Here is a 24,404-nt window from a genome sequence, read left to right as displayed (position 1 = left end):
CTAGGAGGATCACAGGCTGCCACCCTGGGGGACGCCCTGGGAGGTGAGGAGACCCAGGGACGCCTGGCAGTCTCTTATACCCAGTCAGAAGACCGGGTGCTGTTATTAGAGCGGAGGCTTCCTCCTCCGCGGCCGTCCGATTCTTTTGCCTGCTTGTGGAAGACGCGGACGGGTCGCTGGTATCTGGATTTGTTGGTCTCAGTTGTGTGTGTTGTTGTTGTTGTTCTTTGTGTCTTTGTCTATAGTTCTAAGATGGGACAGACGGTGACGATGCCCCTTAGCTTGACTCTTGACCACTGGACTGAAGTTAAAACTAGGGCCCATAATTTGTCAGTTGAGGTTAGAAGGAGACCCTGGCAAACGTTTTGTGCCTCTGAGTGGCCAACTTATGAGGTCGGATGGCCACCAGAAGGAACCTTTAATTCTGAGACTATTCTGGCCGTTAAAGATATTTTTTTTTCAGAGTGGACCAGGCTCCCGTCCCAACCAAGAGGCTTATATCCTCACCTGGAAGGATTTGATGGACAACCCCCCGCCGTGGGTCAGGCCGTGGCTGAATAAACCCAGGAACTCAAGCTCCAGAGTCCTGAGTCTTGAGAATGCAAAATGAAAAAAAAAAAAAAAAAAAACCCTCTCCTCCCCCTCACATCTACCCTGAGATCGAGGAACCTCCTCCGGCTTGGCCGGAGACTCAGCCTGCCCCTCCCCCCCCTTATCTAGTCCCGGGAGCTGAGAGAGGGCTTCTCGCCCCTCCCGAAGCTCCACGCTCTGGCGTGACTGCTCCGCCCCTCGCCCCTCCCGAAGTTCCGCCCTCCACCCTTCCCACACCTCCGCCTCTTGCCCCTCCCATGCCTCCGCCTCTCGCCCCTCCCGAAGCTCCACGCTCCAGCGTGACTGCTCCGCCCCTCGCCCCTCCCGAAGTTCCGCCCTCCACCCTTCCCACACCTCCGCCTCTTGCCCCTCCCATGCCTCCGCCTCTCGCCCCTCCCGAAGCTCCACGCTCCAGCGTGACTGCTCCGCCCCTCGCCCCTCCCGAAGTTCCGCCCTCCACCCTTCCCACACCTCCGCCTCTTGCCCCTCCCATGCCTCCGCCTCTCGCCCCTCCCGAAGCTCCACGCTCCAGCGTGACTGCTCCGCCCCTCGCCCCTCCCGAAGTTCCGCCCTCCACCCTTCCCACACCTCCGCCTCTTGCCCCTCCCATGCCTCCGCCTCTCGCCCCTCCCGAAGCTCCACGCTCCAGCGTGACTGCTCCGCCCCTTGCCCCTCCTGAAACTCCGCCCTCCACCCTTCCCAAGCCTCCGCCCCCCTTCCTCCCAGAGCCTCCGCCCCCAAGCTTGTCCGGGCTTAGCCGGAGACTCAGCCTGCCCCTCCCGAGCTCCTAGAAATGGGAGGGCCAACTGCAAGGACGCAGAGCCGGAGAGATGCTACCCCAGAGGGAGCAAATGGAATTGTAACACTGCCGCTACACGAGGCAGATCCTCCCATGCTGGGGGGCCAACTACAACCCCTCCAATATTGGCCTTTTTCCTCTGCAGATCTTTATAACTGGAAAGCTAACCATCCCCCTTTTTTCAGAGGAACCCCAACGCTTCACGAGGCTGATAGAATCTCTTATGTTTTCTCATCAGCCCACCTGGGATGATTGCCAACAGCTGTTGCAGACTCTCTTCACAACCGAGGAACGAGAGAAAATTTTAATAGAGGCCAAAAAAAAAAAAAAATGTCCCTGGGGCCAATGGGTGGCCCACGCAGCTGCAGCATGAGATAGACATGGGGTTCCCTCTGACTCGCCCTGTTTGGGACCACAATACGGCTGAAGGTAGGGAGAGCTTAAAAATCTATCGCCAGGCTCTGGTGGCGGGTCTCCGAGGTGCCTCCAGAAGGCCCACCAATTTGGCCAAGGTAAGAGAGGTGATGCAGGGGCCAACGAAGTCTCCCTCAATGTTTCTTGAGAGGCTCATGAAAGCATTTAGGAGGTTCACACCCTTTGACCCCACCTCTGAGATTCAAAAAGGCTCAATAACATTAGCTTTCATAGGACAGTCAGCTCCTGATATCAGAAGGAAACTTCAGAGATTGGAGGGATTACAGGAAGTTGAGCTACGTGATTTAGTAAAAGAGGCAGAAAAGGTATATTACAAAAGGGAGACAGAAGAGAAAAAGGAGCAAAGGAGAGAAAGAGAGAGAGAAGAACGTAAAGAGAGACATGAGAAAGAGAAAAAAAGAAAGGATAGGCGCAATAGACGACAAGAGAAAAATCTGACCAGGATCCTGGCCACAGTGGTAGAGAAAAAGGAAAAAGGAAGAGAAATTTTCACAAGTTTAGAACAGGCCCTAGGCAGATAGGGAACCTGGGCAACAGGACCCAACTTGATAGAGATCAATGTGCCTATTGCAAGGAAAAAGGACACTAGGCAAGAGACTGCCCTAAGAAGAACAGCAAAAGACCTAGGGTCCTAACCCTTGGAGAAGATGAAATCTAGGGAGGACAGGGCTCGGAGCCCCTCCCCGAGCCCAGGGTAACTCTGAAGGTGGAGGGGAAGCCAGTCAGATTTCTCGTGGACACTGGCGCTGAACATTCAGTGCTTTTGGAACCAATGGGAGGGCTAAAAGATAAAAAATCCTAGGTTCTGGGTGCTACTGGACAACGGCAATATTCATGGACTACCCGAAGAACTGTTGACCTGGGAGTGGGATGGGTAACCCACTCATTCTTAGTCATTCCTGAATGTCCAGCGCCCCTCCTTGGAAGGGACTTATTAACCAAGATGGGTGTTCAAATTTCTTTCAAATCAGAAAAACCAGAAGTGTCTGCTGGAGGTTGACCCATCACCGTGTTGACCCTCCAGCTAGATGATGAGTATCGATTATACTCATCCCCGGTAGAGCCTGCTCCTCACCGACAGGATAACGTTTGCCTCTCCTGCCATCCTCAACCCCGCTACCCTTCTGCCTGAAGAAACTGATGAGACAGTGACTCATGACTGTCATCAACTGCTGATTGAGGAAACTGGGATCCGAAAGAATCTTACAGATGTCCCACTGACCGGAGGAACATTAACCTGGTTCACAGATGGAAACAATTACATTGTAGAAGGTAAGAGGATGGCTGGGGCGGCGATAGTAGACGGAACACAAACAGTCTGGGCCAGCAGTCTGCCAGAAGGAACTTCAGCACAAAAGGCTGAGCTCATGGCCCTCACACAGGCCTTATGACTAGCTGAAGGAAAGTCTATAAACATCTACACGGACAGCAGGTATGCTTTTGCTACTGCACACATACACGGGGCCATCTACAAACAGAGAGGGCTACTTACCTCAGCAGGGAAAGAAATTAAAAACAAAGAAAAAATTCTAAGTTTGCTAGAAGCCCTACATCTACCCAAAAGACTGGCCATTATGCATTGCCCTGGCCACCAAAAAGCCAAAGATTTTATCTCAAAAGGAAACCAGATGGCTGACCAAGCGGCCAAGCAGGCTGCCCAGGGGGTCAACCTTCTGCCCATAATTGAGAAACCAAAGAACCAAAAAAGTGAGCAACGATATACCCCAAGTGACTGGCAAGAAGTCAGAAAGTTGGGCCAGTTCTCTGAAACTCCAGAGGGGGCCTGTTTTACCTCAGAGGGAAAAGAGATTCTACCTCAAGCAAAGGGACTACAGTACGTTCAACAAATACACCGCCTAACCCATCTGGGAGCCAAACATCTACAAAAACTGCTACAGACGTCTCCTTACCATATTCTGAGGTTGCCAGAGATAGCTGGCTTAGTAGTCAAGCATTGTGTACCTTGCCAGATGGTCAATACTAATCCCTCAAGAATGCCTCCTGGGAAGAGGCTAAGGGGAGACAGCCCAGGTGCTCACTGGGAAGTGGACTTCACCGAGGTAAAACTGGCTAAGTATGGTAATAAGTATTTACTAGTTTTTGTAGACACTTTTTCAGGATGGGTAGAGGCTTATCCTACCAAGAAAAAAAAAAAACCTCAACCGTGATGGCTAAGAAAATACTGGAAGAAATTTTCCCAAGATTTGGGATACCCAAGGTAATAGGATCAGACAACGGTCCAGCCTTTGTTGCCCAGGTAAGTCAGGGACTGGCCAAAGTATTGGGGATTGATTGGAAATTACATTGTGCATACAGACCCCAAAGCTCAGGACAGGTAGAAAGGATAAATAGAACCATTAAAGAGACCCTCACCAAATTGACCGCAGAGACTGGCGCTAATGATTGGATAGCTCTCCTACCCTTTGTGCTCTTTAGGGTTAGAAACACACCTGGACAATTTGGACTGACCCCCTATGAATTGCTATATGGGGGGCCTCCTCCACTGGTAGAAATAACCTCTATACATAGTATTGATGTGCCGCTTTCCCAGCCTCTGTTCTCTAGGCTCAAGGCGCTCGAGTGGGTGAGACAACGAGCATGGAAGCGACTCCGGGAGGCTTACTCAGGAGAAGGAGACTTACAGGTCCCACATCGCTTCCAGGTGGGAGATTTGGTCTTTGTCAGATGTCACCGCGCAGGAAACCTTGAGACTCGGTGGAAGGGCCCCTACCTCGTCCTACTGACTACTCCAACGGCCGTAAAAGTTAAAGGAATACCCGCCTGGATCCATGCATCTCACGTCAAGCCTGCTCCGCCACCGGGCCCCAAATGGCAAGCCGAGAGGACAGACAATCCCCTTAAACTCAGGCTTCGCCGTGTGGCTTCTCCTTCTCCAGCTAGGTGATGCCTCCAATCCCCATGCCCCCCAAAAGTTGACTTGACAAGTGCTTTCTCAAATGGGGGATATAATATAGACTACAACTAGGGAAGCGCCCCCCTGGACTTGATGGCCTGTCCTGACCCCAGACATCTGTGCCCTGGTAGCCGGGATAAAATTTTGGGATATCCCAGAGCTCACCCCAGAGAAGGTCTCTAGAGAAGTCCACTCTCATGTGGCAAAGCAGGCACTCACACAAGGGGTCATCTCCCAAGGTCAATATATGTCAGACAACCCGGGGTGCAGCTCTGGGCCAACCCAACGTAAGATGCAGCATACCCCATTTTATGTCTGCCCCCGAACTTCTAAACGAAGTTATGGAGGGACAAAAGAGTTCTACTGTAAACACTGGGGTTGTGAAACTACAGGTAATACCTACTGGCACCCAGCTTCCTCCTGGGACCTGATTACTGTGCAGGAAGGATTATATGGGGAAAAAAGCAGTTCCTCTCAGCATCTCTTTCACCCCCCAAGGTCGAGAGTCCAAAGACTGGATAAAAGAAAAAACTTGGGGACTCAGGTTTTATATGACAGGATGGGATACGGGCCTAACCTTTACTATACAACTTAAGATAAAGCCTCCCACCCCAAGACCAGTAAGACCTAATAAAGTTCTAATAAAACAGGGACCCCCTAAAATGACATTACCCAAGCTCCCACCCACAGTGGCAACTAAGACCCATCACATAATAACTGCTAGAACCCCTTTGACTAGCCCACTCTCGGAAGCCCCACATGGGACAGGACAGAGGCTCTTTAGCCTAATCCAAGGGGCCTTCCTCGCCATAAATGCCACCAACCCCAACATTACCTCTACTTGCTGGCTTTGTTTATCCTCAGGACCACCCTACTATGAGGGGATGGCGACTATGGGAGAGTTTAATATAACTAAAGAACATGATAGCCGGTGTTCATGGGGGACCAAAAACAAGTTGACTATCCCTGAGGTCTCAGGAAGGGGGACATATATAAAAAAAAAGGCCCCCCCATCCCACCAACACCTTTGTAATGTTACTCTGACCTATAGACAGACTTCAGACAACCAATATTTAGTGCCAGGGTATAACAGGTGGTGGGCATATGATACTGGGCTGACTCCCTGTGTTTCTACTTCAGTTTTTAACCCATCCAAAAATTTCTGTATAATGGTCCAGCTTGTCCCCCGGGTTTACGACCATCCTGAGGAAGTAGTCATCGATGAATATGACTACCATCCCACCCGATCCAAAAGGGAGCCTGTAACCCTTACCCTAGCAGTCATACTTGGCTTAGGGATAGCTGCCGGTGTGGGGACGGGGACCACAGCCCTGGTCACGGGACCACAACAATTAGAAAGAGGGCTTGGTGAACTACATGCTGTCATAAATGAGGATCTCCAAGCTTTAAAGAAATCTGTTAGTAATCTAGAGGAGTCCCTGACCTCCTTATCTGAAGTGGTCTTACAAAACTGGAGAGGATTAGACTTACTGTTCCTAAAAGAAGGCGGATTATGTGCAGCCTTAAAAAAAAAAAAAATATTACTTTTATGTAGATCACTCAGGAGCTATCAGAGACTCCATGAGCAAGCTCAGGGAAAGACTAAAAAAGCGTCAAAGGGAGAGGGAAACTGACCAAGGATGGTTTGAGGGATGGTTTAACAAGTCCTCCTGGATAACTACTCTGCTTTCCACCCTGATGGGACCCCTAATGGTTTTGCTCCTGATGCTTTCAGTTGGGCCTTGCATACTTAATAAGATTTTTACTTTTGTTAGAGAACAAGTGAGTGCGGTCCAGATCATGGTACTTAGACAACAATATAAGGGCCTTCAAGGCAGCAGAGAGGAAGATTATGTCTAGTCTTTCTAAGTTCTAGGATTAGAACTATTGACAAGAGAAAAAGTGGGAAATGAAAGGCCCAAGAATTCAGAAGCTCAGAAATACTATCACGCTCCAAAGGGAGCTTAAGCGGGCCACCTGCATACCTCAAACTCCAGGTTTTACTCTCTGTCAGAAGCAAGTAAAGAATCCCTCTTCTCATTGTATCAGAGCCCACTCCTAATATTAAACTAGGTAAAAGGGCATGAGATAGCCCTCAAGGATGGGAAATGAGTAATGAAGTAAACCACTTATTTGGTTTCTGTAAATAGCCTACACCATAAGCCTTAATAGCCCACACTGTAAGCCTTAGTAACTCGCACCATAGGCTGTAGCAGCCTGCCTCAGACCACCAAGGTCATAGGAGGCTGATACCATACTCTGTTACCCCCACCTAAGGAATTGCACAAGTGCTGACCTCCAAGGTCACAGGAGACTGATACCACACTCTGCTACTCCCACCCAAGGACCTGCGCAAACGCTGACCACCAAGGTCATAAACTAATTGGCTTAGAAACTATGGGGTGGCACCAACTGACTGGCTAACACCCTGCAGGGCTCCTAATATTAGAAAATGATTGGTCTAAGGCACAGGCTTTGTTAGAAACCCTATAAAAACTGTCCTGTTCCTGCATTCAGGGCTCTGCAGTCCTCTACCCCTGTGCGGTGTACGACTGTGGGCCCCAGTGCGCTTGGAATAAAATCCTCTTGCAGTTTGCATCAAGACCGCTTCTCGTGAGTGAGTGATTTGGGGTGTCGCCTTATCCAGGCAGAGCGTGGGGACCCCCTGTGGGGGTTTTTTCCTACACAGCCTTCCTGAAAATTTTAATAGCTCTTTTCTGATAGACACTAACCATTGCCTTTTGGTTGAGTTCATTTATTACTTGGCCAGGAGGTGAGAGTCAGGTAACTCTCTCATCTTCATCTGTTAAGCTAACAAAGAAACAGTCAGCTATTGCTATTGAAGAGATATCTGTGTGTGCTTCTACTTTTGAAATTATTTACATAGAATTTATTGCAATTGCTTATTCTGTGCACTCAACTTCTATCTTGGAGACTGTCTACTTCAATGACCTTGGATGATTCACTTACTTATCATTTGCCTAAATCTTGATTTATTTCCCCAATAGCAAATCAGACATAGGGATTATTCTTATTTAAGATGTGTGGTAAAGTTTATCTCTTAATTTTGACAAGATGGTATTGGATATATTCACAGCCAGGAATGGTGACACACATTTGTAGTTCTAGCTACTAGAGATAAGAAAATCACTTAAGATCAACAGTTCATGACCAAACTAAGCAACATATTGAGATCCTGTCTCAGACAGACAGACAGACAAATTAACAATGTGTAGGATAAACTAGGTTGAAGGACATTCTTTTAATTTTTTTCTACTGAATTTAATTAGAATTACGTATATGAACATTGAGGGAAGCTTAATATTTGGAGCATGGTCAACTCACTCACTAGTGGCTACACACTTTAAAAAATGATTCCCTCTTACTCAACAGCCATGAACTGCCAATAGTTTCTCAAGGAAGAGAAGGGCCTCATGGGTCTCTCCTACCCCCCTTGCATCTCCGGTAGAATGTTGACTGACTTCATCTTGTGCAGGTTAACTGTACCTTCTGTGAATTTGTGTCATGTCCAGAAGTCAGCATTTCAAAGCACTCTTCCCTACCCTATCCTCTGGCTCACGCATTCTTTCTGTCCTCTCTTCAGCAGTGCTTTCAGAGCCTTGGAGTGGATTATATAGATGCCTTATTCAGGGTTGACGCTTCAATAGCCACACACTCTCAGAACATTCATGAGTCATGACTCTCTGCATTAACTGCTTCCCACTGTGAGCAAAAGCTTCTCTGGAAAAAGCTGAAGAAGCACTAGTCATTGGAATAAACATAAATATTTAGAAGGCATTTCAACAACATATCTACTCTTTCAAATTCCTTGGGACCTTTCAAGATGTCTGCTGATTTAATGGATCTTTTTGAATTAGAACATCTAACATCTTTTTTACCTTGTAAATCTAAGAACAATGTTTAAGTATCCAATGAGTGTTTATCCTCACAGGTAATAAGTGAACCATAAACACTACCCAAAATTAGAGAATATGAGTATTATCTGACCTGAGCTTTGGCCTACAAAACCAATAGCATTTACAGGACATTTAAAAATGGGCTATATTTATTAGAACTATTTAACATTCATAGCAACTTTGAACAGATAGGATGAAGGGCATATGTTCCTTGGACCTGCACTTAACTTCTAGGTAACTGTCTCCAACTCTCAGCACCATATATCTCAATGTCAGTGTTTTGAGAAATTCAGCACTTGACTTCTGGTAAAATGTATGAGTCTGTCAGCAAGATTAGTTCATTTGTTCATTCATTTGTTTGCTCCTTCCTTCCTTTCTTCTTTTTGTTTTTGTTTTTGTTTTTGTTTTTCTTTTCAAGGTAGGGTCTCCTTCTGGCCCAGGCTGACCTGGACTTCACTATGTACTCTCAGGCTGGCCTCAAACTCACAGTGATCCTCCTGCCTCTGCCTCCTGACTGTTGTGATTAAAGGCATGTGCCACCACTCCCAGCTCCTTCCGTTCTTTTCATTCTGCCTTTCCATATGGGAGATTAAGCCCTAGACCACATGCTGAGCAAACACTCTGCCACTAAGCTTTATCCTCATTCTCAAAAAGGTGGTTTGCTTACACAGTTATTGATTATAAAAATTTTCCGAGCTATTCACAGTGGCATAAGCATATACTCTTAGCACTTGGGAGGTTGAGGTAGGATCATTATGAGTTGAAGGCCAGCCTGGGATAAATAGAGGAGAACTTAAATTTTTTTTCAGAGTCAGAGTTCTTTAAAGGGATGCTTGAGAATTTCTGTAGACTTCTTCAATTATTTTTCTACCTTTTGTATATTCTCAGAAACTCTTTATGAAATGTAAATATCATCATACATGTATAATATATGTACATTTATATAATTTATATCAGTGTATATTCCTTGGGTATAGTCTGCATGATTATGTATGGGAATTAGTTGTGATTTTTCTTGTAGTGCTACTCCAAGATTACCTGAGTGTGTGTATGTTGGTGTTCTGTATGAAGAGAATTTATATTCCCTTTTCTGGGATTATCACACACACACACACACACACACACACACACACAATGCTTGGTAGTTAAATAATCATGATGACCAAATCAAAATTTAGGTAAAATCCAGAAAACAATTTTATTAACTTCATTGTTCATTTTAATCTCATCAGACAGCCATTTCTCATCTGTCCCCTGGAGGAAAATTCACATGACTTTTCCCATAAGTCACAGATAACAAAATAATTTTCTAAGTGTTAGGTATTTTTATTTCACTAATCATCGAATCTAGTCCAACACAAAAATCAATGCTGCATGTTTTCCCCATGTAACATCTCACCTCCACCAGTATGTTTGGCTTCATGACTGACACCTACAATGTAAGGAAGAGGATACATCCTCTCCTCCCCTAATTTCTCTAATAGCTTTTAATTTTTTTAATGCAAGAGAGTAAGAGTGAAAACATGAGAGAGAGAATTGGCATTCCAGGGCCTCCAGCCACTGTAATTGAACTACAAATGTGTGCACCACCTTATGTGCATGTGTAACTCTGCGTACTTGTGTCACCTTGTGTGTCTGGCTTATGTGGGACCTGGAGAGTTGAACATGGTCATTAGGCTTCACAGGCAAGTGCCTTAACCACTAAGCAATCTCTCCTGCCCTCCAGTGACGTTTGCAACCTTATTAACTTACTGGGAGTTGAGAAGCGAGTTATGATGCGGGATTCTTCCTCATGGTCATTTTCATGGGATTTGGCATGATTTGGAAATGAATAGGCTCATGTTTTGAATGCATGTTCCCAGCTTGTGATAGTATTTTGGGGAGACTGTGGAGGATTTGGAGGTGAGACATACCTGGTAGAAGTTGGAGACTCTGGCTGTGCTTTTGAAGGTGATACCTCTATTTTTTCATGCATTGTCTTTTTAACTTTTTTGGTTAGTTATGGACATACGTACTATGTAAATAGCATATATACCATGCTTTCCCTCATCCTTACCCCTTTTAGAAAGGGACCCTCTCAGTTGGGGATGCAGGCCATTTCCATAGGGATTGTGTGTCATGCTTTGTGTGGGAGAATCAGTCAGTTATGGGGGAGATGCAATGTCTCTGTGCATAATGTCCCAACTTGTGCCTCCAACAATCTTTCTGCCTCTCTTCTGCAAAATTCCCAGAGTCATGTTGGGTTTGCTTTAAGTCTATTTCAGTAATGGCCTCTTAGGAGCCTCTGGAACTCTGGTTTGGTAGCTATTGAGGGTCCTCAGTGTCTATATCCTTCACCCTTGTGCTGATATCAGGTTGACTGAGAAAGAAACACTCTTGCTCAATTCCACAATTCCTCTGTGGTTTCAACTGGGGCTGTGGTGACATGCAATGGGTCATTTCTTTCCTCAGGTCCTGCTGTAGTATGATAAAGGGCAGCAGATTCTCCAATGGAGAGTGAGGCCATCACAGGTTAAATTGGATAACCAGTATTAGTTTAGAGAAAAACTTAATGGGTGTAGAACCTCTTGTAGCCTAAGATTAGTGGGAGCTTGGTATTGGAAAGCAAACTCATGACCTTAATATGATCCTGACTTGTTTCCCAATTCCAGACATGGGTTCCTTTCCACTGAGAAAACTGTTAGCCAGTCCAGGAGCAGGTGGTTAGCTACCATAGCTGTGTGCCACCACTGCACTTGTATGAGCATTGCATCAGGTTGTTTGCTTCTGAGCAGCTTCGATCTCAAGTTGCTCAGACAAATGTTGGCCACCTTTTCCCAGTAGCTCATCTAGCACCTTCTAGCTCTAAATGATCTAACTCTGTGGGGACTGGCTCTCTTCCAGATTCCATCCAGTCCTCTCCATGTTCTGTACCAATAGCATATGGTATCTTCAGCAGTAGGGTCTACCATTAACCTCTGGTGGGTAATCAAGTGCTCTGACAGAAGTCTGTCTTGTTGTGGGAAACCTTGTAGGTCTCTCTGATCAATAGCTCATTGTGGGTGTTAACCACATCCTGGTATTGATAGTTATAGGCCAGTACCAAGGGAAAATAAATAAGAAAACAAAAGAAAATAGAGAAGAACAAAAAGAAACAGGAGAAATTTAAGGTTAGGCTTCATCTCACCCTTTTCAGGACCTTTCGATTCAGGTGCCCCTGCTAAGGTTCTGTTGAAGGTTCACCCTTATAATCTATCTTCCAGGATACTATGGTACCAGTTCCATTTGTGTTCGATTTTTTGCCCCCCACCCTCCCTCTCCCCTCAAGCTCTACCTTCTCTATTGTCCATGCCTTAAGATGACTACTAAGTATGTCAGGAACTGGGACTGATCCAGGTTAGGAATCATAAATGAGTAAGACTGTGTGATGATAGTGTTTCTGTGATTGTGTGACTTCACCAAGTCTGATCTATTCTAAGTTATGTCATTTTTATGTAAATTTGTCTCATTTTTTTCTAACTTCTGAGTAGAATTCCATTGGGTAGATATAACACATATTGGTTATCCATTCATCCAATGATTGACACCTGGGTTGATTCCAGCCCTTCACTATTATGAATTGAGCAGCTATTAACATGGTTGAGCAAATAGCTCTGAACTGAGGCAAGGAGCTTTTAGAGTAAATGCCAGGAAATAACTGGGTTTGTTGGTAACTCTATATTCAATCTTTTCTAAAATTTTTAATTTTTATTTATTTATTTGAGAGTGACAGAGAGAGAAAGAGGCAAAGAGAGAGAGAGAGAGAAAGAGAGAGAGAGAGAGAAACAGAGAGAGAGAGAGAGAGACAGAGAGAGAGAGAGAGAGAGAGAGAGAGAGAATGGGTGTGCCAGAGCCTCTAGCCACTGAAAATGAACTCCAGATGCATGTGCCCCCTTGTGCATTTGACTAATGTGGGTCCTGGGTAATTGAGCCTTGAACCAGGGTCTATAGGCTTCACAGGCAAGCGCTTAATTGCTCAGCCATCTCTCCAGCCCTGTATTCAAACATTTTAGAAGTTTCCATATTGACTTCCATAGTGGTTGTACCAGCTTATATTCCCACCAACAGTGAATGAGTATTCCTATTTCTCCACAGCCTCACCAACATTTGTTTTCATTTTATTTTTTAAATGTCTGTTATCCTTACCAGGTGAAGGTGGAGTCTCATAGTTGTTTTAACTTGCATTTTTCTGATGATTAGAGATGTTGGACATTTCCTTAAGTGTGTGTAAGCCATTTGTATTTCTTTCTCTGAGAACTCCCTATTCTGTTCTCTGCCCCATTTTGTGAGTGGGTTGTTTGACTTTTTATTGTTTAGCTTTTGAGTTCTTTGTACATACTTGATATTAGGCTTCTGTCAGTGGTATAGCTGGAGAAGATTTTCTTGCATTCAGTGGGTAGCCTATTGGCTTTCCTTATGGTATGTTTGTCTGTGCAAAAGCTTTTTTGCTTCATGAAATCCCCTTGGTTGAGTCATTGTTTACTTTCCTGGGCTACTGAGCTTTTTGTTCAGAATGTTTTTCCCCACTCCTATGTTGTGGAAAGTGCCTCCTGTTTTTTTTTTTTTTTTTTTTTTTTTTTTTTTTCTACTATCAGTTGAAGAGTTTTAGGTCTTGTATTGAGGTATTTAGTCCATTTGGACCAGATTTTTGCATATGTAGAAATGAATGGTCTAATTTCATTTTTCTGCATATGGTTATCCACTTTGTCCAGCACCATTTATTGAAGATGCTATCTTTTCTCCAGTCCATGTTATTGGGGCTTTTGTCAAAAATCAAGTAGCTATAGTTACTTGACCTGAAGCCTGGATTCTCACTTCCATTCCAATGGTCTATATTTCTGTTTTCATTCTAGTGCCATGCTGATTTTTTTTTTTTTTTTACTATGGCTTTGTAATATAGTTTTAGATTAGGTATGGTGATGATTACAGAGAACTTTCTTTTGCTGAGCATATTCATGGATGGAGTTGCTCCTTCCATGGCAGATGTAAACCCTCTGAAAAATTAGCCCAAGTAATTCTTTCCTTACTTAAGTTGTTTCTGTTAGGTACTATGATCATAGTGATAAAAAGCTATTTCTGAAAATTAGTGCCTAAAACTGACTGTACAGTTCTGTGACCTTTGCAGCTGGTTTGTGGGAGTTACTTACTATACTCGAGTTCAATTTTTCCCTAGCTGTTGAACTAACATTCAATGAGTTATGTGTCTGTACAAGTTGTCTGCTTTTATAGATCTTACATAGCTCACTGTTGACAAAGGTGATTTGGCCAGGGCACGTGTCAAAGATCCCCAATTTTCAAAAATAAAGTTGATTATGTAGGTATACCACATCTTAGTTATCCATTCTTCTAGTGATGGACATCTGGGTTGATTCCAGCTCTTAGCTATTATGAATTGAGCCGCTACAAACATGGTTGAGCAAACTCTCTGGCCTGTGGTTTGAAGGTTTTAGTCAGCTTTTTCAGGAGTCTCCATATTACTTTCCAAAGTGGTTGCTCCATCCTACATTCCCACCAACAGTGAATAAGTGTTCCTACTTCTCCACATCCTTGCCAGCATTTATTTTCATTTGATTTTTTTTTGATGTTTGCTATCCTTATTGGGGTAAGGAAGAATCTCATAGTTGTTTTAATTTGCATTTCTCTGATGATTAGGGATGATGAACATTTTCTTAAGTGAGTGTTTGCCATTTGTATTTCTTCCTCTGTGAACTGCCTGTTCATCTCTACCCCATTTTGTGAGTGGGGTGTTTGACTTCTTACTGTTTAGATTTTTGAGTTCTTTGTACATCCTAGAGATTAGGCCTCTATCAGTTGGATAACCCACAAATATTTTCTCCCGTTCTGTGGGTAATGTATTGGCTTTGCTTATTGTATGCTTGTCTGTAAAGAAACTCTTCAGTTTCATGTGATCCCATTGGTTGAGTGACTGTTTAAGATTGTTTGCTACTGGGGTTTTGTTCAGGAAGTCTTTTTTCCATTCCTATATCATGGAAAGTACTTCCTAAATTTTCTTCCAGTAGGACTCAAGTTTCTGGTCTTGTATCTTGAGGTCTTTGATCCATTTGGATTTGAGTGTATTGCATGATGAAATGTGTGGATCAAGATTCAGTTTCCTGCATATGGTTATCCAGTTTGTTCAGCACCATTTGTTGAAGATGTTGTCTTTTTTCCAGCCTATATTGTTCAGGCCTTTGTCGAATATCAAGTAGCTATAGTTGCTTGGCCCAAAGTCTGGGTCCTCAAGTCTATTCCATTGGTCTATACTGCTGTTTTTATGCCAGTACCATGCTGTTTTTATTACTATGACTTTGTAATATAGCTTTAGATCAGGTATGGTGATGCCAGAGATATTTCTTTTGCTGAGGATATGTTTGGATATGTGAGGTCTTCTGCTTTTCCATATGAATTTTCAGATCATTTTTTTCTATCTCTGTGAAAAGCACTGTGGGATTTTAATTGGAATTGCATTAAATATGTATATTGACTTTGTCATCTTCATAATATTAATTCTGCCTATCCAGGAGCATGGGAGGTCTTTCCATTTTCTCAAGTCCTCCTCAATTTCTTTTTTGAGTGTTTTTATGTTCTTATCAAATCTCTGTCTTTATAACTTATGCTGTTCTAGAAAATGATTGGTTTCTGATAGTGCTCTCTAAGTACTACTAGGCAGACTGTTAGCATGCGAGTTTGATAAAATGTACTCCAATATAAAGCAAATAGTCATGATTCAATTATGTTCATTTGCACATTGGATTTTTTATTTTAGAAATAGTTAAATAGATTAGTGGAAATAATATCTAGCTTTTTATGATTTGAAGAAACGAGAAGCATAGTTTGTATCTCAGAGAAAAAAAAATTCTCTGGATGTGCTAATTTCTAATATTTTTGATATTAAAAGATGTATATTTTTATTTTGTATACCTACTCTGCATTTATTGAGTATTTATGGATTCTTTGAATGAAAAAGTATTTGCATATTTGTACCTTTCAATATACTAAATTTATTTTTGAAGTGATATTTATGGGTAACCCACCCTGTTTAGATGGAGTTGCATTTGGGGGCATTCAACATTAGTGGAAGTATAACTGTCCATGTGGACATGAGGAGAAAATTATTAACCTCTGCTTGAAGAAAGATGTGCAAAGAATGAGAAATGCATTAGGACTATTCTGCACATATTATAGTAGCAGACACCATCAGATGTGGTTATAAGAATAATAGGAGGCCTCTACAGAATTAAGCACAAGTTAAGCATAAGGAAAGCATAATGAGAAAGGTCTTAAGAGCCACATCTTGACACTATAGGTGGTTGTGAGTAGAAGAAAAAAATCAGGGTCAAGTATATGTGGAACATGCCACCACCGAATGGGGTTAGATGTTGAAGGACTATCTAAGTAAGTATGAAGGACGAGGAGCATGGGAGGGAGTAGAGACAGATAGGCAGAACCTTCAAACAGTATTGTGGATGTGGCCCTTAGGAAAACAGGCAAAATTAGAATGCTGTAGTTGTGAGAAGGCATTGGCAAGAACCTAGTGACAGGCATCCTTATGTCAGTTACTAATGCTTCTATTCCAATACTTATTTTCAATGTGCCCAGTCGTTATATGGGGATGAGCCTAAGAAAAGGGAGGCCTGGAAGATGGAAAAGAATGGAAACTGGAACTTAAAATAGCTACACAGCAGAATGTTCTCTTGAATAAAACAGTATCCAGCCACAGGTATTTCTGTGGCAACACAAACATTAATATGGCACCCAAGTAAACACTTACAATAAGTAAGTAGATATATTTCCCTAGATAGAGGCAGAAATAAGAGATAAGTTAAGATTCCATAGGTACAGAATATTAAAAAAAAAAAAAAAAATCTCCCAAACAAGACATTTGTTGTCTCCAAGAAACTCATCTTTCTACAAAGGATGGACATTATCTTAGGGTGAAAGGTTGGAAAATGGTGTTTCAAGCAAATGGGCCTAGAAAACAAGCAGGGGTTGCTATCCTAATATGTGACAAGGTAGACTTCAGTCCAATGTTAGTCAAGAAAGATAAGGAAGGTCACTTTATATTGATTAAGGGCACACTCCAACAGGAGAACATTACAATCCTAAACACATATGCAGCTAACATGGCAGCTCCCAAATTCATCAAACAAACACTATTAGAACTAAGGTCACAGATAACACCAAACACAGTGGTAGTGGGTGACTTCAACACTCCACTCTCATCAATTGACAGCTTATCCCAGGAAAAATATAAACAGAGAGGCATCTGGACTAAATGAGGTCATAGAAGGAATCGACCTAACAGATATATACAGGACATTTCATCCAAAGGCTGCAGAATATACATTCTTTTCATTAGTGCACAGAACATTCTCTAAAATAGACCATATATTTGGACACAAAGCAAATCTTAAAAAATTCAGTAAAATTGAAATAATTCCTTGCATTCTATCTGACCACAATGGAATCAAACGACAAATCAGTAGCAAGAAAGGCTATAGAGCATACACAATATCATGGAAACTAAACAATATACTACTAAATGATGAATGGGTGAATGAAGAAATCAAGAAGGAAATCAAAAAAAATATAGTCAAATGATAATGAGAACACAAAATACTAAAATCTCTGGGACACAATGAAGGCAGTTCTAATAGGTAAATTTAAAACTTTAAGTGCCTGAATTAAGAAATTAGAGGAGGGCTGGAGAGATGGCTTAGCGTTTAAGCACTTGCCTGTGAAGCCTAAGGACCCCAGTTCGAGGCTCGGTTCCTCAGGACCCACGTTAGCCAGATGCACAAGGGGGCGCACATGTCTGGAGTTCGTTTGCAGAGGCTGGAAGCCCTGGCACGCCCATTCTCTCTCTCTCTCTCCCTCTGTCTTTCTCTCTGTGTCTGCCGCTCTCAAATAAATAAAGAAAGAAAGAAAAGAAAAGAAAAGAAAAGAAAAGAAAAGAAAAGAAAAGAAAAGAAAAGAAAAGAAAAGAAAAGAAAAGAAATTAGAGGTGCTGGGGGCCCGGGCCACCCGCAGGAAGGCGACTGTCTCCACCATAGCTGTCCCCTGTCCACCGCTGTCTCTCCATGAGTGCCTCTATACCTGCAGCCGCCAGTCAACGCCCTAGCTCGGGGATTTAACCCAGAAGGCCGGCTTTGCAGGCGATGAAGCAGGAAGGGGAGGAGGAAGCGGGCCAAGCCTCCCCCCCAGTCCTGGTTCGGTCACTCCCACCTGGCTCCCTGCTCGCCATGACCTCGCTGATACAGTGCAGCTCGGGCCTGGTGCAGCTGCGCACCGAGGCCTCACAGCACGCAGCCGACAAGGAGCAGGCTGCCGGCAGTGGTGGCAGCAGCAGCAGCAGGGAGGATGAGGCACAGAGCCACTGTCATGAGCAGGATGACTATGACAAGGGTGACTCCAAGGAGAGGCGGCTCACGCTCATGGAGGAGGTGCTGCTCCTGGACCTCAGGGGCAGAGAGGGTTATGCATCATTTTGGAATGACTGTATATCATCTGGATTACATGGCTGTATGTTAATTGAATTAGCATTGAGAGGAAGGTTACAACTAGAAGCTTGTGGAATGAGACAGCAAAGTCTTTTAAGAAGAAAGGTGATCTTTAAGTCGGATGCTCCAACAGGGGATGTTCTTCTTGATGAAGCTCTAAAGCATGTTAAGGAGACTCAACCTCCAGAAACAGTCCAGAACTGGATTGAGCTACATAGTAGTGAGACATGGAATCCCCTAAAACTGCATTATCAATTATGAAATGTATGGGAAGGATTAGGTAAGAACCTGGTAGAAAAGGGTGTACTGACAACAGAGAAACAGAACTTCCTTCTCTTTGACAAGAGGACACATCCTCTGACCAATAACAACATTAAGCAGCATCTCATCAAGAAGGTGCAAGAAGGTGTTCTAGACAAATGGGTAAATGACCCCCACCCCATGGACAAGTGCTTGCTGGACCTCATTTACCTCTCCCATGCTTCAGATGTTCTGGAAAATGTTTTTGCTCCTCTTCTGGACAAGCAATATGATTTAGCCACCAAAAGAGTAGGCAACTTCTCGACTTAGACCGAGAAGCAGAGTGTCTGAAGGCCAACACCAAAGAGGTTCTGTGGGCGGTGGTGACGGCATTCACCTAGTAACTGTCAGAATGAAAAGTTTCCTTTCTCTCCTGTAAACCTGTAGTTTTTCTTCTACTGACTCCTGGTTTTCTGCAGTTTGTACTTTCCCATACTCTAATTTGCTTTTGTTTTATGTATGAAATGGTGGGTGGCTATTTCTGTTTTGTATGTATGCAGGATTCTGCTGGTACAAGAAGCCTTCCTGTTAGTTTTAAACCAATTGTACTGCCACATTGGCATTTCATTCCCTGTTGCCATCCTCACTGCTAATCTGGTTTGGGTTTCTAGGATACTTGAACTTTCAAAGTAGCTCCAGTCACCTCACATGCACAGCTTCCAGATGACCTCGGCTTGAGTTGCCCACATGGGCATACTTACCCATCTGGTATTCTGCCTACAGTTTAGATAAGTCACAACATGGCCTTCAACTCACCAAAGGTTAATATCTGTATCTATTAGGACATGTTATACATAGATCTCAGTTGAGATGTATACTTAGCAAAATTATTTTTAAATTGAAGCAGCACATTAAATACTTAATACAAAATGCCCCTTGGATGTTGCTTCCCATGTAAAGCTGTTGTTTTATTACACTTGTTATAATTTTAACTGTTAAATCATAAGGTCCAATTGTTTCACAAACCCAGTTTGGGATGGGCTGCATTCCAGTTGTGCTGTATATAGTTTGAATTACATATAAATTGCCCTTCTCTGGCCCATGTCTTTAGTATTTTTCAAAATTAGTTTGTACACTTGGTGCCCCTCACTTGCTTCAGTCATTGTTGTTAGATGGCAAAACTGACCTCTTGTCGCTGAAGGAGGAAAAGGGCTGCGGGTGATTGGTTAGTCCATGTCTTTGAGCTGTGCCACCTACGGTACTTGGCCTTTGCATATCTTTGTGCACTTTTTTTTCTTCCCTGTCTTTACTGATTTCATGATTTCTGTAGGGGAGAGGCTATGACCAGTACTAATCTTGAGTACAGTTTATTCTTTTTCTGTCCTCAGATTGTCTTTATGAAATGTCATTTATCTTCTACTTTGTTGGGGAAATAAAATCTCAGTCCTAGCAGATGCTGCATGTAAATGGTAGCGGATAATGACTACAACACGGATGATGAAGACTTCCATGACGGAGAGCTCTGCAGGGCTTTAATTTTTATATACAATTATGATAATCAGCACATTGTAAGATTCTGAGCCTTTGCTTTTGGAAGTTTAATTTTACCCTTTATTACTGCTTACTGCACCTTTGGTTCCATAATGTAAATTCTATACATTGAACAACTTAAATGTCAGATTTTTTATTACCATAGTTCACGTTAATAGTGGAGCTTTCAGGTGTTTAGAAATATTTTTGGTTAACATTTGATGAAACAATACTCGATGGCATTATAACTCTAGAATTAAATTTTAAGGGATTCCCTAATATGTATCCTATCCTTTTATCTGAAGTAATAAACATGATCTTGAAAGTGCCAAAAAGAAAGAAAGAAAGAAATTAGAAAGGTCCCAAGTAAACAACCTATGCTTTGCCTTAAAGTCTTAGAAAAAGAAGAACAAGGCAAACCAAAAATCAGTTACAGGAAGAAATAATAAAGATTAGGGCAGAAATTAATGAAATAGAAACAAAACAATCCAAGAATTCATTAAAGAAAGAGTTGGTTCTTTGAAAGGATAAACAAGATTGATAAACCCTTAGTAAATGTGACTAAAAGAAAGAGAGAAGAGACACAAATTAATAGAATTAGAGATGAAAAAGGTAACATCACAACAGATGCCAGAAAAATTTTAAAAAATCATAGGGACATATGATAAAAGCATATACTCCACAAAGTATGAAAATATGAAAGAAATGGATGATTTTCTTGATATATATGACCTACCTAAATTAAATCAAGATGAGATTAATCATTTAAATAGACCTATAACAAACATGGAGATCCGAACAGTTATCAAAAATCTCCCAACTAAAAAAAAGACTAGGCCCAGATGGATTCACTGCGGAATTTTACCAGACCTTCCAGGAAGAGCTAACACCATTGCTTCTTCAGCTTTTCCATGAAATAGAAAAAGAAGGAGTTCTACCAAACTCCTTCTATGAAGCCAGCAACACGCTGATACCAAAACCAGACAAAGATACAACAAAAAAAGAAAATTACAGACCAATCTCCCTCATGAACATAGATGCAAAAATTCTCAACAAAATATTGGCAAATAGAATACAAGAATATATCAGAAAGATCATTCAACCTGACCAAGGAGGCTTTATCCTAAAGATGCAAGGATTGTTCAATATATGCAAATCTATAATAATCTATAATAATACATTATATAAATGGATTGAAGGACAAAAATCACATGATCATCTAATTAGATGCAGAGAAAGCATTTGAAAAAATCCAACATCCCTTCATGATAAAAGTCCTACAGAGACTGGGAATAGAAGGAACATACCTCAGTATAATAAAGACTATTTATGACAAGCCTACAGCCAACATATTACTAAATGGGGGAAAACTGGAAACTTTTCCACTAAAATCAGGAACAAGACAAGGGTGTCCACTGTCCCCATTTTTATTTAATATAGTTCAGGAAGCCTTAGCCATAGCAATAAGGCAAGAGACACACATAAAAGGGATAAAAATTGGAAAGGAAGAGATCAAGTTATCTTTACTTACAGATGACACAATTCTATATATAAAGGACCCTAAAGACTCCACCAGCAAACTGTTAGAGCTGATAAACACATATAGCCATGTAGCAGGATACAAAATAAATACACAGAAATCAGTAGCATTCCTATATGCTAACAACAAAGACCAGAAGATGAAATCAGAGAATCACTCCCATTCACCATTACATAAAAAAAAAAAAAAAAAATGCAGTACCTTGGAATAAACCTAACCAAGGGAGTAAAGAATCTCTAAAATGAGAACTTTAGAACACTAAAGCAAAAAATTGCAGAAGACACTAGGAAGTGGAAAAACATCCTTTGTTCCTGGATTGGAAGAATCAATATTGTGAAAATGGCAATCTTACCAAAAGCAATCTACACATTTAATGCAATACCCATCAAAATTCCAAAGGCATTCTTCATGGAAATAGAAAAAACAATTCAAAAATTCATTTGGAATCGCAAAAAGCCTCAAATATCTAAAATAATACTGAGCAAAAAAATAAGGCTGGTGGTATCACCATACCTGATTTTAACCTATACTACAGAGCCATAGTAACAAAAACAGTGTGGTACTGGCACAAAAGCAGATGTGTAGATCAATTGAACAGAATAGAGGACCCAGATGTAAGCCCACGTAGCAATAGCCACCTGATATTTGATAAAAATGCCAAAAATACTCACTGGAGAAAAGAAAGTCTCTTCAGCAAATGGTGCTGGGAAAACTGGATATGTATCTGTAGAAGGATGAAAATAGATTCTTCTCTCTCTCCATACACAAGAATTAAGCCCAAATGGATTAAAGACCTTAACATTAGACTGGAAACTCTAAAACTGCTAGAAGAAAAAGTAGGGGAAACCCTTCAACATATTGGTCTTGGCAAAGACTTTCTGAATACAACCCCAATTGCTCAGGTAATAAAACCACAGATTAATCACTGGGACCTAGTGAAATTACAAAGATTTTGCACTGCAAAGGACACAGTGAAAAACAAAGAGGCAACCTACAGAATGGGAAAAAAATCTTCGCCAGCTATATATCTGATAAAGGATTAATATCTAGGATATACAAAGAACTCAAAAAGTTAAATAATAAGGAATCAAATCAAACAAGCCAATCATAAAATGGGCTATGGAGATAAATAGAGTGTTCTCAAAGGAAGAAATACAAACGACATATAAACATCTAAAAAAATGTTCTATGTCACTAGTCATCTGGGAAATACAGATTAAAACTACATTGAGATTCTATCTCACTCCTGTCAGATTGGCTACCATCATGAAAACAAATGATCATAAGTGCTGGTGGGGATGTGGAAAATGAGGAAACCTTCTACACTGTTGTTGGGAATGCAATCTGGTCCAGCCATTGTGGAAATCAGTGTGGAGGTTCCTAAAACAGCTAAAGATTGATCTACCATATGACCCAGCGATAGCACTCCTAGACATATATCCTAAGGACTCATCCCATTTCCTTAGAAGTTCATGGTCAACCATGTTGACAAGAAGGGGCATGGGTTGTATTTAATCATTGCCGTGGTTTTGTTAGGCAGGAGTGGCATAGCAAAGGGGAACAAATGAATTGAGTGTGATTGTGATTGAGTAATTTTGATAGATGAGACTTAAGATAGACTGCTGTGTCATGAACTCTCATGAGGGCATGTGCTGGTTTGAATAGAATAGATGGCCCCCAATATATTCAGTTCTTTGTAGTTTGCATCTGCTGGCTACCTGGCTGGAGGCAATGTCACTGGGTGATCTTAAGGTGTGGTGATGGGTTTATGATTTCAATCTAAAGATATGCAAAGTGTGCTTAGCTGGAGTTCCTGAAGTGTGCTGTGGCTTTTGACCTTTAGGCTTGTGTTTCTCTCTGTCTGCTTGGGCCTGTGAAGGCAGGCCAGATTCTTCTGCCATTATGGAACTTCCCCTGGATCTGTAGGCTTCAATAAATATTCCTTCCTCCATAACTGTGCCTAGTCTGGAAGTTCATCTCAGTGAACCTGAAGCTGTCTGCCACAGAATTTGATACTGAGGAGTGGGCTGAGATGAACCTAACTATGTGGATGTTGATCTTTTGGAACCTTTGTTTTGGAAGAATAGGCATGGACTTGGTGCTTGCAACTGAAGATGTCTTCTGGAGTGATAAGCTAAGTTTTATGGACTATTCTGATGAGAGTCTAACGCTAAGTGCAGACAACATTGAACTTCGCTGCTTGACTTACAAGCTTTCTGAGGGGAAGGAAAGACTGCAGAGGACTTTGTTGGAACTGGGCTATTGGCATAAGGGCTGGCTGCATCCCGATGCCCAGGCCCAGAGAGTTTGATCAAGGTTAAATTTGTAATGGACTGATATGCTTGGCTAGAGATAGTGGACTGAAAGGCTTAAGAATTTAAGCTTGAAAACTTTAAGCAAGTTAAATTTACTGGCACAGAGGCTGGCTTTAGATTACTAAGGCTGCTATTGTCAAACACATTAGCAATCTTAAAGGACCATGGGAAGGATGCCTGAGGAAAGACTATCATAGAAATGCAAACACTTTTGGAAAGAGTTGATTGGAGAAGGAATGTGCTTTTCAAGGCTATGATTTATCTTGTCTGTGAATTAAGAATATGGCTGTGCCTTGCACACCTAGTATTGGATTCAGAAGCATGAAAAATGCAAGGAATGCTTGTGAGTTGCACAAGGTTCCAGGAGCAGCTGCTGAGATGCAGCATGAGGTAGGGCCTGATGTGAGGTAGGGCCTGATGCCCTGATGGGCTGAACGAGCCTTTGGAAAATGTGAGGAGTGGTCATGAATTGCACAGAGTTCCAGAGCTGCTGCTGAGAAGCAGCATGAGGCAGGGTATGATGCCCTGATAGGCTGAAAGAGCCTTTGGAAGATGTACTGTGGTTTGCATGAAGATGTGAAGATGTTTTGTATATACCAGGACTG

General features: G+C 42.3%; 1 pseudogene; it reads left to right on the top strand.

Annotated features, from left to right (window-relative positions):
* The first annotated feature begins 17,916 nt into the window (after positions 1-17,916).
* Positions 17,917-18,815, top strand: LOC101607187 (annotated as a pseudogene).
* The last annotated feature ends 5,589 nt before the right edge of the window (positions 18,816-24,404 follow it).

Source organism: Jaculus jaculus, chromosome 1, assembly GCF_020740685.1.
Source record: "Jaculus jaculus isolate mJacJac1 chromosome 1, mJacJac1.mat.Y.cur, whole genome shotgun sequence".
Taxonomy (NCBI): domain Eukaryota; kingdom Metazoa; phylum Chordata; class Mammalia; order Rodentia; family Dipodidae; genus Jaculus; species Jaculus jaculus.
The sequence above is the reverse complement of the archived record's forward strand: the minus strand, read 5'-3'. Positions and strand labels throughout refer to the sequence as shown.